General features: G+C 39.7%; 1 pseudogene; it reads right to left on the bottom strand.

The window, feature by feature from the left end:
* Positions 1 to 485: 485 nt before the first annotated feature.
* LOC113192935 (cyclin-dependent kinases regulatory subunit 2 pseudogene) lies at positions 486 to 729 on the bottom strand (annotated as a pseudogene).
* Positions 730 to 13,097: the final 12,368 nt, after the last annotated feature.

The following is a 13,097-nucleotide window of genomic DNA, read 5'->3' as shown; positions in this document are numbered from 1 at the left end:
TCTTGGAGTTGCTGAGGCTGGCTTTGAACTCTCGATTCTCCTGTCTCAGCCTCCCAATCTGCTGTGATTACAGACACGCGCCACCAAGCCTGGCAAATTTTTTTCTTTTTAGTGTTGCTGGGGATTGAACCCAGGGCCTTGTGCATGTAAAGCAAGCACTCAACCAACTGAGTTTTTTTTTTTTTTTTTTTTTTTTTTACGGTGGTAAATGCAACATACAAACTTTATTTAACAAAAGTAATAGGTAATGTCAAACAGGCACCTATATTAAGAGAAAAAACTGATTAGAAGAAATTTTATCTTAACCACCTTATAAGAAGCTACTTGCAGTTGCATTTAACTGAGCTCTGTTGCTGTGAAGAATACAGCTCATGGACAGGTATGGATGAATATTTGTACATTTTTCAAGTACTCACTGAATACTACCTTATATACACATATACATTAAATTTGTGAAAAATTTAATTGATGATCCCAGATAGACTTCATTTTTGTTGCTCTTTTGGAAGAGGTCGTCCGTCTAAAGAGAAAAATATGGGGTTCTGGCTCATGAATCATGTAATGAACCCAGCCTAGACTCTGTTGGACACCAAGTCTCCTCCACTCCTCTTCAGACATAAGATGAGTTTTAGGTACTTGTTTGGAAAGTTCTCTGGGTAACATGACATGCTGGTACTCATAGTGCTCGTCGAAGTACTTGTCTGAGTAGTAGATCTGCTTATGGGCCATACTGCCGGTGGGCAGCAGGGTGGAAAGGAGGCAGAACCCGGACTACAGAATGGTTGAAGCAGAACGCAGGTCCACTTCAGGCCAGGGCAACGACTCCAACCTGTCCTCAGCTTTTAATGTGATTTTTTTTTTTATGAAGCAAAGTCTGAAACATTGATCTGCTCTTATTTATCAAGATAATTTTCTTGTATTTCTTAGGTTTTATTACATGAGGAAACTAAGTCTTAAATGAATTAGGGGTTGTGCCTGTTTTAAAGTCTTTTTAATGATTATTTTACAACTGGTTAGATGAACAATTATTTTAGGTTATAACAATATAGTTTACATCCTAAATATATGCAATTAGATATAAGTATACATCTGAGAACTGTATCTAATTATTGTCTAAGTATTATGTAAAAGTTTATACTATGAAAGTTTATCTAGGTTTACTGGCAAGTGATAAACCCAGCCTAATTCCCTCTAAAGAATGGGAGCCATCTCATCACAAAGGCATGAAAAATTAATTTGAGCTTTACTATAAAGTACTGAGATTTCTAAACTTGCTTGGAATGCCTGCCCGTGCCTTGAAGTCACCCATGCCTGGCTTTCCCTGACCAGATAGCAACCCTCTCTGAAACTTTAGTGGTGCCTCATAAACTCTGCTTTCCCTGGCCAGATAATGACCCTCTCTGAAACTCTAGTGGTGCCTCATAAATTCTGATATTGGGATCTAAATTTACTCCCTAAGTGCTGGACCATTAACTTACTACTTGCCTTCGTGTTATGCTTGTTAAAAAATCCTGTTATCTGTAAGTTCTCACTCCTAGAGAGCAGAGGTGCTGTCTTCTATTCCCACAGGTTTAGGGAGAGACAGCCCCAGCTGGTAGGAATTACAAGCTTGCTTTAATTTGATTTAAATTGGAGTTGGTGGTCTTTTCTTTGTGTCTGGTTTAATGGCAAGGTAACCAATAAGTGCTCTCCTTTATACATTGTATCTGACATAGAAGGGCCACACTATCATTTGAAGACCTGTCTTATATGTTTGCTTTGACTAAGTCAATTTCTGCTAACCCATGCAGACCTGTGATTATTGTTACTGTACACTATGGATTCTAAATTGTACTTTTAAATTGTACTTTAAAAGTCAAACTTAGTTAAATGTAAACTTAGGGGAGAGTACTTTACCAAGTTAGTGTTTTCCAAACTGAAATTATCTGTAGCAGTAGTCTCAGATTTTTATAGAAATAGCAAATTTGGGGGCTGGGGATGTGGCTCGCCTGGCATGCTCGGGAGCTGGATTCGATCCTCAACACCACATAAAAATAAAATAAAGATGTTGTGTCCACCGAAAACTAAAAAATAAATATTAAAAATTCTCTCTCTTAAAAAAAAGAAATAACAAATTTGGTTGCCATTTATTCATGTCATTTGATTTACAGCTGAATAAAGTAACCTGTCAATAGTTATATATATATAACTTTTCACACTGGAATAGGAATTTAAATATATTTTTGGAAGGTAATAAGGAGACCCTTATCTGTTTAAAGGTAACATTGTTAAACATGGAAGCATTCTGCCATTTGTTCCACAAAAAGAAAGATAAAAGCTCTCTCACCTTTCTTTGATTCTTATTTCAGGTGCAATGTTGTATTATTTGTCAAAAGCCCTGTCTTACCTGAGGTAAGGCTCTGCCTCTCACCTTACTTCATCTTAGAATGGCTTTAAAATAGGCTAGACTTCAGCTCATTTAAAGTTGTGTTCAAAAGGTTGATTTTTGTTGTAAAGATTACTCTGATCTCAATAAACAGGGAATATAATATATAACTAAGGTTCAAGATTATGATTTTTTTCTTGGCTCATAAGCTATTACAAAAATTAAACATGTTTTTGCTTAGTTAATTTTGTATTTTCCTTGTAAACTTTATAACTGTTGCTTGTTAGTGTTTTGCAGAGGTACTGCTTCTAATAAAACCTCCTGAGTTAATTCTAGAAAATAAGCTATCACCTATAGGACAGACAGTATGTAGTGCTGACTTCTCGTACTAATACTGATTCCAATTAAATGAAAGGAGTAACTGTAAAATTATAGATATTGAAGTTATAACCTGTTACTTCCATTTTTAAGATTGGTGAAACTGACCTGCTGGGTATTTAAAACCAAATGCTTGGAGATCAAAGTCAAGGAAGTAAAAGGGCCAAGGAAAAAGCAGACAACATTTTGGCCCTTGCCTGCTAAGGTCAGCCAGGACCCAGAGAATGATGGGACCCCTCTCTGGGCCCTGAAATTCTGTGAGTCACCCAATCTGCTGATCAGGGAGATGGAGAGAACCCCAGAGAGCAGGAAGCCAACCAGTGCACATTCTGCAAAGAGGAGGGTCATTAGAGATGGAAAAGTCCTGGATGCATCCTAGAGAAGCCATGTATGGTCAGCCAGACCCTGACCCATCCTGGCAGATGGCACCACTGGTAAAGGAAAGCTAAAGGAGCCAAGAGGTTTCATACAAATCCTCAAGAGTGGCAGCTGAGGAGTGGCAGCCCTGCACCTGGCAGGAGAGTATAGCCTGAGCACAGCCTACAGGAGCATTTAAAAGGAAAAACAATGTTTTTTCTTAATGTAACTTAAGATGTACATTTGTGTCAGCCCTACCAAAAGTAACTAAGGCTGGAGGCTATAAAGGAAGGGTTCTGTGTGGGAGTGCCTAATAATAATGATCACAAAGGAAATTTGTCTTGAGTTAATTTGAGCCTGATCTCAGACCAACAAATCTTCCTAACTTCCTACATTGATAAACTCCATCTGTTTTTCACTGATATGATTGAGTTACTATCTTCCTGGTTTTCAGATACTGACTTAAATACTAATTGCTTTTGTGCTAATTGTTTACAAAAAAGTAATGCTTTGCTGTCTTTTTATTGTTATCTCAGCATGATCCCTGTTCTAAGTATGCCTTGTCCAGTCACCTCCCATTTGCCACTGTGGACCTCTGAACTGTTCTGATGCTGAATACCCTTAATTGTACACCCTGCTCCCCCCCCCCCCAAAAAAAAAGAACTTTGGTTTATTTTCCCCTCTTTCAGCAGGAAGCAATTTAAGATGTTGTCACCCATTTTTTTCCCATAGAAATGGAATGTAGAAATTGACAGTGGGAAAATATAACAGTAGTCCACTTTATACTTTGAAATAACCCTTACTGCTCTATCACTGCAGCTCATTTTTAAATGGACAGGTTTCTTTCCTCTCTCCCAGTTCCTCCCTAATCTCTCCACTCCATAATCTTAGGGGAACAGTTTTCCCATTTTCCTCCATGTTAGGCAGATTTAACTGTCCTTGAGCATACGTCCACCATAGGAACAAAGTAATCCAGAAGTTGGGGGATGGCACTAGAAGATCTCAGAGAGGAATATCTCCCAAATTAACAAGTGAATTTCAACTCTAAAAGAGAACAGAGAATGTAGCCTTTCAATCACCTCCTTAAAAGCCCCCTGTTCCTGCTGATGGGCAGAATCACAGTCTCTGGGACAGGAGTCCCCTGTGTTTCTCCTTTGCTAGCAAAACAATAAACCTTTTTCCTTTCTCTCAAAACCATGTCCTTGTTATTGGATTGGCATTGGGGACAGGGACCAAGCTTTCAGTAATAGCATGACTAATGAAATTTCCCAAATTCTCTGTTAAATTCTATAAATTTTTTTCTTTGGGATTTAGTTAACAGTATGCTTGGGACATTTGCAGCCTAGAGTTGGACATGTGTGTTATCAACATGTAAGGTTTTAATTTCTGCATTATCACATCAACTGGGGTTCAGATTATAACTCAACACAATGCATCAGCCCCTTTGTGGGACCAAACAATAAGTACCATAAAAGAGTGAAGAGAGGTTTATTACTATACAAGCTGGGAGAGCACTGGGGATAATTCCCAAAGCAGTATCCCTTGAACAAAGAAAGCAAGGGGCTGTTATTGGAAAATCACACATATTCATGTTGGAGAGACTCATCATTGCATGTAGAGACTGGCACATTTCTGAGCATGCTTGCACTGATATCATGCCTTCCATGTACAAAAATGGCAAATGGGAATGCCGCCTGGATGGAGAATTTAGCCTCATAATGAAATTATAAAGGCTAAGTTTACTCTAGGTCACCTAGAAGAGTGAGAGTGACTCAGCACTTTTGGCTGGTTCCTTGTGGTTTTCTCTGGATAGTTTCGTTTGGAAAAAAAGAAGAAGAAGAAGAAGAAGAAGAAGAAGAAGAAGAAGAAGAAGAAGAAGAAGAAGAAGAAGAAGAAGAAGAAGAAGAAGAAGAAGAAGAAGAAGAAGAAGAAGAAGAAGAAGAAGAAGAAGAAGAAACATTAACAATCATTTAAAGGAGCAGAAGGGCCAGGTGTGGAGATGCAGGCATGTACTCCAGAGGCTCAGGAGGCTGAGGCAAGAGGATCACAAGTTTGAGGTCAGCCTCAGCAATTTAGCAAAGCTATTAGCAACCCAGTGAGACCCTGTCTCAAAATAAAAAATAAAAAGGGCTGGGGATATGGTTTGATGGTTAAGCACTCTTGGGTTCAATCTCTGGTACCAAAAATAAATAAATACATAAATAAAGGAGCAGGAGGCTCCACCACTCAACACAGGTGATTGCCCCTGAAAGTTCCTGCCTAGCAGCTAACAGGATAGCAACAAGGGTGGCAATAAGCACCATCATTTTAATGAATCCCCATGACACCGCATCACACAGTACAGAATATGCAACATGCCCCCTGGTGCTTTGAGGAGGTTTTGGCAGGGTCTCTTGCTGAGCTAGGGAAGGAAGCTGAGCCCAGAGATACCATTACAGGAGTAGTTTTTTCCTTCTTTGAGAATTAGAAAAAACACATGAATTTTATTTCAATGGAATCATTGAAGATATAAAAATAACTCAGGTGAAGAGTAGGAGAGGGTCTAACTTTTTTTTCCCCCCAATATTAGTCAGCATTGAATTTGGAAGGAGAGGAAACCATGCACAATTTGATAGAATATTCTTTTTTCTTCAATATGTAACAGTGGTCCACTTCACCTTTTGAATATAGCCCTTGATGCTTATTTTAAAAGTTACATCATTAAAAAAAAAAAGGTACATGTTGTTAGCTAGGTTTTGGAGGTGGCTGAGGAACAAAGCATAAAGCAACCTGCGCCTGCTCCAAAGAACAACCAATCAATCAGGTGCTGAGGGTGACCTGTCACTCAGTGGGGTCTCCTGACCAATCCTGGATCTTAGCCAGCTCCCTGACCAACCCCAGTAGAAGGGATTCTAAAAACCCCCTTTTCCTGTCCCAACCCCTCTCTTCCTGCCCTAAGCACAATAAAAATCCCAGTCAGGTCCATCCCTGCCAGATTCTCCTCAGACCCACCCTGTTGGTCTGAGGGTCTTGCCTGGGATTGAAATCCCAATAAAGCAGCCTTTTAAAAATCTGCCTCCTTTTGGTCATCACTGCCTGACCTTACACATGTTTTTCTTTTTCTCTTCTCCCTCTCCCACTCCTTAACCTGGGGATAGGGAACAAGGTTCCTTTGAATTATCCAACCTCCACAGGAAGAAAATATCATGAGAAGATCTAGGAATTAACAAGTGAATCCTTGCACACCACCAGGGCACACCTGGAATGCAACCCTTGCAGTGTTTCTTTAAAACTCCCCCTTTTCCTCTTCATGGGGAGAACCACAGCCTCTGTGACTGGAGCACCCCATGTTTCTCCTTTGATAGCTGAAAGGGAAAGTGAGGATGAAGAGACAGATAAGTGAGAAATGAAAGACAGAGACCAGGCAGAGATACACTGAGAGTTTATTTGTCAAAGCTGACAAATAAAGGCCATCTCTCTGTAGCGGAGAGAGACAAAACAGGCTTCAGTTCCGGGACTTTTATGGGGCAGGCAGAGGAATCAGCAGGGTGGGGCCTAAAGTGGGTGGTTAGGAGTTGGGTTGGTATTTGGGAGTGGTGAATGTTTCTCAGAAAGTCCCGTGGGAGGGAAAGTGAAACTTTTTCCTTAAAATGGTGGCTGTCTCTTAAGATGGCCATCCAGATGCTAAGCAAGAACCTTATAATAGCAAAGAAATAAACCTTCTTTTTCTTTTTTATCAATAATGTCCTTATTATTGGGGCTGGGGCCATGGCTTAGTGGTAGAACGCTCGCCTAGCATACATGAGGCACTGGGTTTGACCCTCAATATCACATAAAAATAAAATAATAAAATAAAGATGTTGTGCCCACCTATAACTAAAAAATAAAAATTAAAAAAAAAATAATGTCCTCATTATTAAATTGGTATGAATTGACATGGGTGACAAGGACAGAGCTTTCAGTAACAAATATATAGTAGTTATAGTGGTGCATATCCTGAGTTGCTTTTTTAAAAAATATTTTTAGTTGTAGATGGACAAAATACTTTAATTTATTTTTTATTTGTTGCTGATAACTGAACTCAGTGCCTCACCCATGCTAGGCAAGTACTCTACCACTGAGCTACAAACCCAGCCCCTGTGTTTCTTGTTGTTGTTGTTTAAACTAGGTATTGAACCCAGTGGTGCTTTATCACTGAGATACATTCCCAGACCTTTTTATTTCATTTTATTTTTTTTTACATTCTTTTTTTTTAATATTTATTTTTTAGTTGGACACAATATCTTTATTTATTTCACGTGGTGCTGCAGATCAACCCAGGGTCTCACACATGCTAGGCGAGCGCTCTACCACTGAGCTACAACCCCAGCCCTCATTTTATTTTTTAATTTATTTTTCAGTCCTGAGATTGAACCTAGGGTTTCATAGCATGTTAGGCAAACATTCTATCATTCAACAACATCTCCAGCCCCAGTGCTTTTAATTAAATTAATTAATTAATTTTATGTTCAGATTTTCAAGAAACTTACTTTGTAAATAAGTCATTAGATTGAAGAATAACATACATATGGAGAATCACACGGACAGCACAATGAATGTTTTAAAATTAAACCTATGTATGTACTCATCACCAAATTCAAGTGATAGGACATTGTCAACACCCTGAATTACTGCTCCTGCCCATGCAATTTTAACATTTAAGTTCATTTTCCCTTTTACAAATATAGACATTACTGTATTTCTATCATCACAGGATAGTTTTGAATTTCCAATAAATGAACCAATGTAGAAGAAATTTCTTAATTCTTTCTGAGATTAAATAGATTGTTTTATTCAAATGAATATATTAATTCACTTTCTTGCCATTAGTGTTTGAGTTTCCAGTTGATCAACACTTTTGTCAACCTTTAGTATTAACAGTCTATAACCATAATTCTAGGTATATAGTATTTCTTGATGTAATTTAAATTTATATTTCACTGATGAGAAATAATACTGAAAACTTAACAGCCTTCAAATTTTCTTTTTTATAAAGAGAAGAAGTCTCTGCTGAGGTCTTTTGCCTATTTTCTACTGGGATTTCTGTCTTTTTCCTATTGGCTCTAAAGAGTTTCTAAAACACATTAGAGAGAAAGTTTATTTTAATTTTTAAAATTTGAGACAGTTTCACTAAATTGTTGAGACTGACCTTTGACTTGTGATCCTTATTTCTCAGCTTTCTAAGCAATTGAGATTAGAAGCCTGTACCACTACACACAAACTTTATTTATTTTTAAAGTGCTTACTAAGTATCAGGTATATCCTGAAGGCTTAGCATGCATTATTTCACTTAATCTTGATCACCACAGGCCCTTGAAAGGGTAAAGTTTCTAAGCTGGAAAGCTTGAATTAAAATGTAAAAGATTAGGTATTATTAAGTTCCTCTGTTACACCCAGATTCCTGAGATAGTTAAGACAACGCCCTACTGGCCATTTAGCCTAGGGCCCTGTGCAGTTTGTCACAGGGCCCGAACCAATCAGTTTGAATGTGTATCCAGCTTAGGAGTGACCAATCACCCCCGCTCGACCTGTTCCCGCCAATGAATGTGCCAATCACGTCTCAGAGTTGTTTTTCAATTTTCCCGCGCCTCATGATGATTTGTTCTGATGTATGCAAAGCCCACTGCCCTCTCCAGAAAGTATACTTAAGCTCTGCTTGAGCTCTTCTCTGGGCTGCTCTCCCTTCTTGAGTGAGCAAGGAGCCCCAGCGCGCTGGAATGGATCCCCAATAAATCCCCTTTTGCCAATTGCATGGAGTAAGTCTCTTGTGTGGTCTCTCCCTCCGACGCTCCACCGGACCCCTTTTACAGCCCTGACAATGATAGCTGCATCTAAAGTAAGTGATATTTCATTTTACACAAGATGAAGCTGATGCTCAAAAGCAAAGTAATTTTTCGAGGTCACAGAACCTAGGATTGAACCTAGGGCTTTGTGTATGTTAGGCATGTGCTCTACCACTGAGCCACATCCTCAGTGAAGGATACAGAAATGACAACCCCAAAACAGTGTGGCCTAGAAGAGGGAAGGAAGAAGGCAACACATTGATAACATTGATCTTTTCCCAATATATCCTTTCCCAGTGACAGGACAATCCCTGGGAAAGAAGCAAACATCACCCAGTGACAAGTCAATCCCTGGGAAGAAAATATCCATAAAGTCTAAAAATGACAGCCTTTGGGAAGGAGCCAAACGTTGATCCTTCCCTAAATAAATCCTTCCCCAGTGCCAGTACACTAGAGCCTGGAGGGAAAGAGATAAGCACTGAATGCAGAACTCTGGACCTTCCATCCTTGCTCAGTAAAAACAAATTTCAAATTTTCACAATCCAGAATGCCCAAACTGATATGTTCTGTTAAAGACTTCAATGGTTAAGTCATCTCCCAGTATGTAACCTATAATCTCAGACTTCTCCTGTAATCAGGGGCCATTTTTCTACACAGAAAGTGAGCCCCTCCAGTGCTAGATTGATTGAATCTGCTGTGGATAATGGAAAACTTGCTGATCCATTTGAGGTGTGCTTCCATCCCAGTTATTTGTGTTTTCATAATGGTGTCAAAATTGTTCTGGTTATTTTTGCTTACACTCAAGTTATTCCTGTTTTATATTTGAGGAAGCTAGAAAGTTAAGTGATGAGCCTGAGGTTTACCTTTGTGGAGCAGCAGAACTAGGACTTGACTTTGTCTTCTAACTGCTGGCCTAGTGCTGAGCTAACTGGGTGTAAGGCCTGTGTACCATGGTTTATCCATTCCCCACACTTTACCACTCCTGAAATCAGGATGCATCTTGTAATCAATGACATGTCTTAGTTTCATTAACAGCCTTTTTATACCTTGTGGTATATAAAATGATGAAGGATCTTTGATCAATGAAATCTTAGGTTCTTTAGAATGCAGGCACTAAGATAGGTGCAGAGGAGTGTGGTTGCAGCTCAGTGATAGCGCACTTGCCTTACATGCGAAAGACCCTGGTTAGCATAAAACAAAACAAAACAAATGAACAACAACAACAACAAAAACAGAAAGTGACAAGGAAAAAAGGAGAACAAAGGTCAGGGGAAGCTTTGTGGAGGACTTGTACAGTCCTATACTCCCTCAAGTGGAATTCTAAATTAAAAAAATATATATATATATATTTATTTTTTATTTTTTAGTTGTAGCTGGACACAATACCTTTATTTTACTTGTTTATTCTAAATTCTAAAGGCTCTAAAACTGTTTTCTTTTCTTTCTTTTCTCTCCCTCTCTCCCACCCCTCTCTTTTTTGCAGTACTGAGGAAATTGGGCCCACTTATATACTCAACTGTCATAAGAGAAGAGATGTCTCCAAAGAATGATTCAAGTTCCCCAAAAAGGAGGAACTTAAATCACTTCCAGCGGGGTTCTTGGCATGCATGATGGAAAAGAATTTCAAGCTGGGTGTGGTGGCCTGCTCCCATGATCCTAGCAATGTGGAAGCTGAGGCAGAGGATTTCAGCAACTTAGTGAGGCCTTGTATCAAAATAAAAAATAAAAAGAACTGGGGGATGGGGTTGAGGCTCAGTGGTAGAGTGTTTGCCTAGCATGTTTGAGGCACTGGGTTTAGTCCTCAGCACCACACAATAAATAAATAAATAAATAAATAAATAAATAAAATGAAAAGTTAAAACAATTTTAAAAGGGCTGGGATTGTAGCTCAGTGGTAGAGCGCTTGCCTCGCATGTGAGAGTTTTAGACCACGACGCAAGAAAAGACCACTGACTCCAATTAAAATCAAATTAAAACAAGCTTATTATTTTGACTGGCCGGGCTGCCTTGCCCATCAAAATCGTGGGAGCCAAGGACAGTGGCGAAGCTTCCTTGCAGCCCAGTTTTATAGCCCCAAAAGTTACACAAAGGGGGGTTACAGATAACAACACTCTGAGGAGCATAACACAAGTTTACATTTTTGCTGGCCCTGGCATCAGAATTTATGGAGGTCTTAGAGACTCAGAGAGGGTCGTTATCTGGCCAGGGAAGGCCAGAATTTATGAAGTGTCAGTAAGGTTTAGGAAAGGTTGTTATCTGGTCAGGGAAAACCGGACATGGGTGAGTTCAGGGCACGGGCAGGCATTCCTATCAGCTTTACAATATCAATTAATGGCCAGGCCATACAGGCATCCTAATATTTTTACAGAAAACAGAAATGAATCCTTCATAACTTGTGACAAGCTGGCTTCTGACCTAAAGAGAGAACTAGGCTAGGTATATCAAGAGGCACTGGGTTGGATTCTCAGCACCACATAAAAATAAATAAATAAATATATTGTGTCCATTTACAACTAAAATTATTTTTAAAAAAATTCTAAACAACAATAACAAAAAAGGACTGGGGATGTGGCTCAGTGGTAAAGCACTCCTGGTACATTAAAAAAAAAAAAAACAAGCACGTGCCAGTGAAAGGCATAGACAGATTTATTTAGGAAAGTAGAAGCATATTCAAGGGATAATGGGGGCAATCTCAAGAGAGATAACATTAGGGTAAAGCAAGAAATACACGTTCAAGGAAGAATGTGGGCTATCTTGAGAGGGAGAGACTAAGGGCCATTTGCTAGAACTAGAGGTGGAACAGGGTGGAGCTACACAGTTTGACACCAGTTTTTCCTGTGCTTGAGTTACAGAGCCAAGAATCAAGTGTCCAGCCCAAGGGCACGTTGCTTTGGAGTTGCAATTGTTCCTGGGTGCTCTTTTCATCTCACCGGCCTACACGTGTTTCCTTTGAGACTCAATTTCTCTCTCTCTTTTATCCCAAATTCCTATCTCACTACCACTGAACTACATTCTTTATATTCCTTATATTTTATTTTGAGACAGCGTCTCCTAAGTTGCTAAGGCTGGCCTCAAACTGTTGCCCAAAATCTTGGTCCTTGTCCCCAATGCCAATACAATAATGAGGACTTTCTTTTATCTTTTCTAGTTTTGGACCCATTCTTAAGTTCATTTTCTGAAACAGTCCTCATTAAAGTTACATGTACATTTAATTTACACAACAAATTTCAGCCCAGGAGAGGGTTGGACAATCCAACATAGATCAAAACTGTGCCTTACTTTTTTTCCTCCCAGGTTGCATTCAAGGGGTTGGAGCACAGGGTATTTTTGAGTCTGACCTGTCTCTGTTATCATTATCACAAATGCCATCAACTTTGAGTGAGTTCCCCACTGTCAATTGTGCCCACAGTCTCCTTTTGGGCCTTTTTCTTATACTAGGCCTGTTGATATGCAATGGAGGAGGCCCTTTCCTTCTCTTTCTTTAGGCTTCTGAAGATCTCTTTGCAGAGCCTGCCTACAAAACACAGGTAGGCCTTAGTTTCTTTTTTCTTTTATTTCTGGGTGCAGGTATTTATTCTACTAGTCTCCCCAGGCATTTAGTATGATGGGATACTATGACAGCAAGACTTGCTTTGCCCCAGTGATGGATATCCCCAGGCCAAATGGGGCATCCTCTCAGATCTTAAAAGGGGAGACTGTTCCTGTTGGGCTGGCAGCTTTCCCTGCCCTTTCCCTTCCCCTTCCCCCTCCCCATCTCATAGCATCCATAGGTGGGGACTTTTTACCTGGCTGAAGAGACCAGGCTCTTAAACTTTCCCCTAAACTCCGCTGGCCACTAACAGTAGTAACAATTTAATTGGCCTAGGCCCTCCTACCTCTAGTGACCTATATAGGTCTTGTTCTCACCTTGAGCACACGTGACTTCCCTGGCCCTCACCCTTTTGTGGACAGTTGAACCTTACCCGGGAGTGTCCCCGGCTCTTTCCAATAAAACTCCTTTTGGTGCCTCATTCTTGTTCTGTGGTTCCTGGCCTCGCGCCCTTTTTTTTTTTTTTTTTAATATATATTTTCTTTCTTAGTCTTAGGTGGACACAATATCTTTATTTTACATATATGTGGTTCTGAGGATCGAACCCAGTGCCTCATGCATGCTAGTCAAGCACTGTACCACTGAGCCACAACCCCAGCCCCTTCAC

This window comes from Urocitellus parryii, chromosome 5, assembly GCF_045843805.1.
Source record: "Urocitellus parryii isolate mUroPar1 chromosome 5, mUroPar1.hap1, whole genome shotgun sequence".
In the NCBI taxonomy this organism is placed as follows: Eukaryota; Metazoa; Chordata; class Mammalia; order Rodentia; family Sciuridae; genus Urocitellus; species Urocitellus parryii.
Note: the sequence above shows the minus strand (reverse complement) of the source record. Positions and strands in the feature narration are given on the sequence as shown.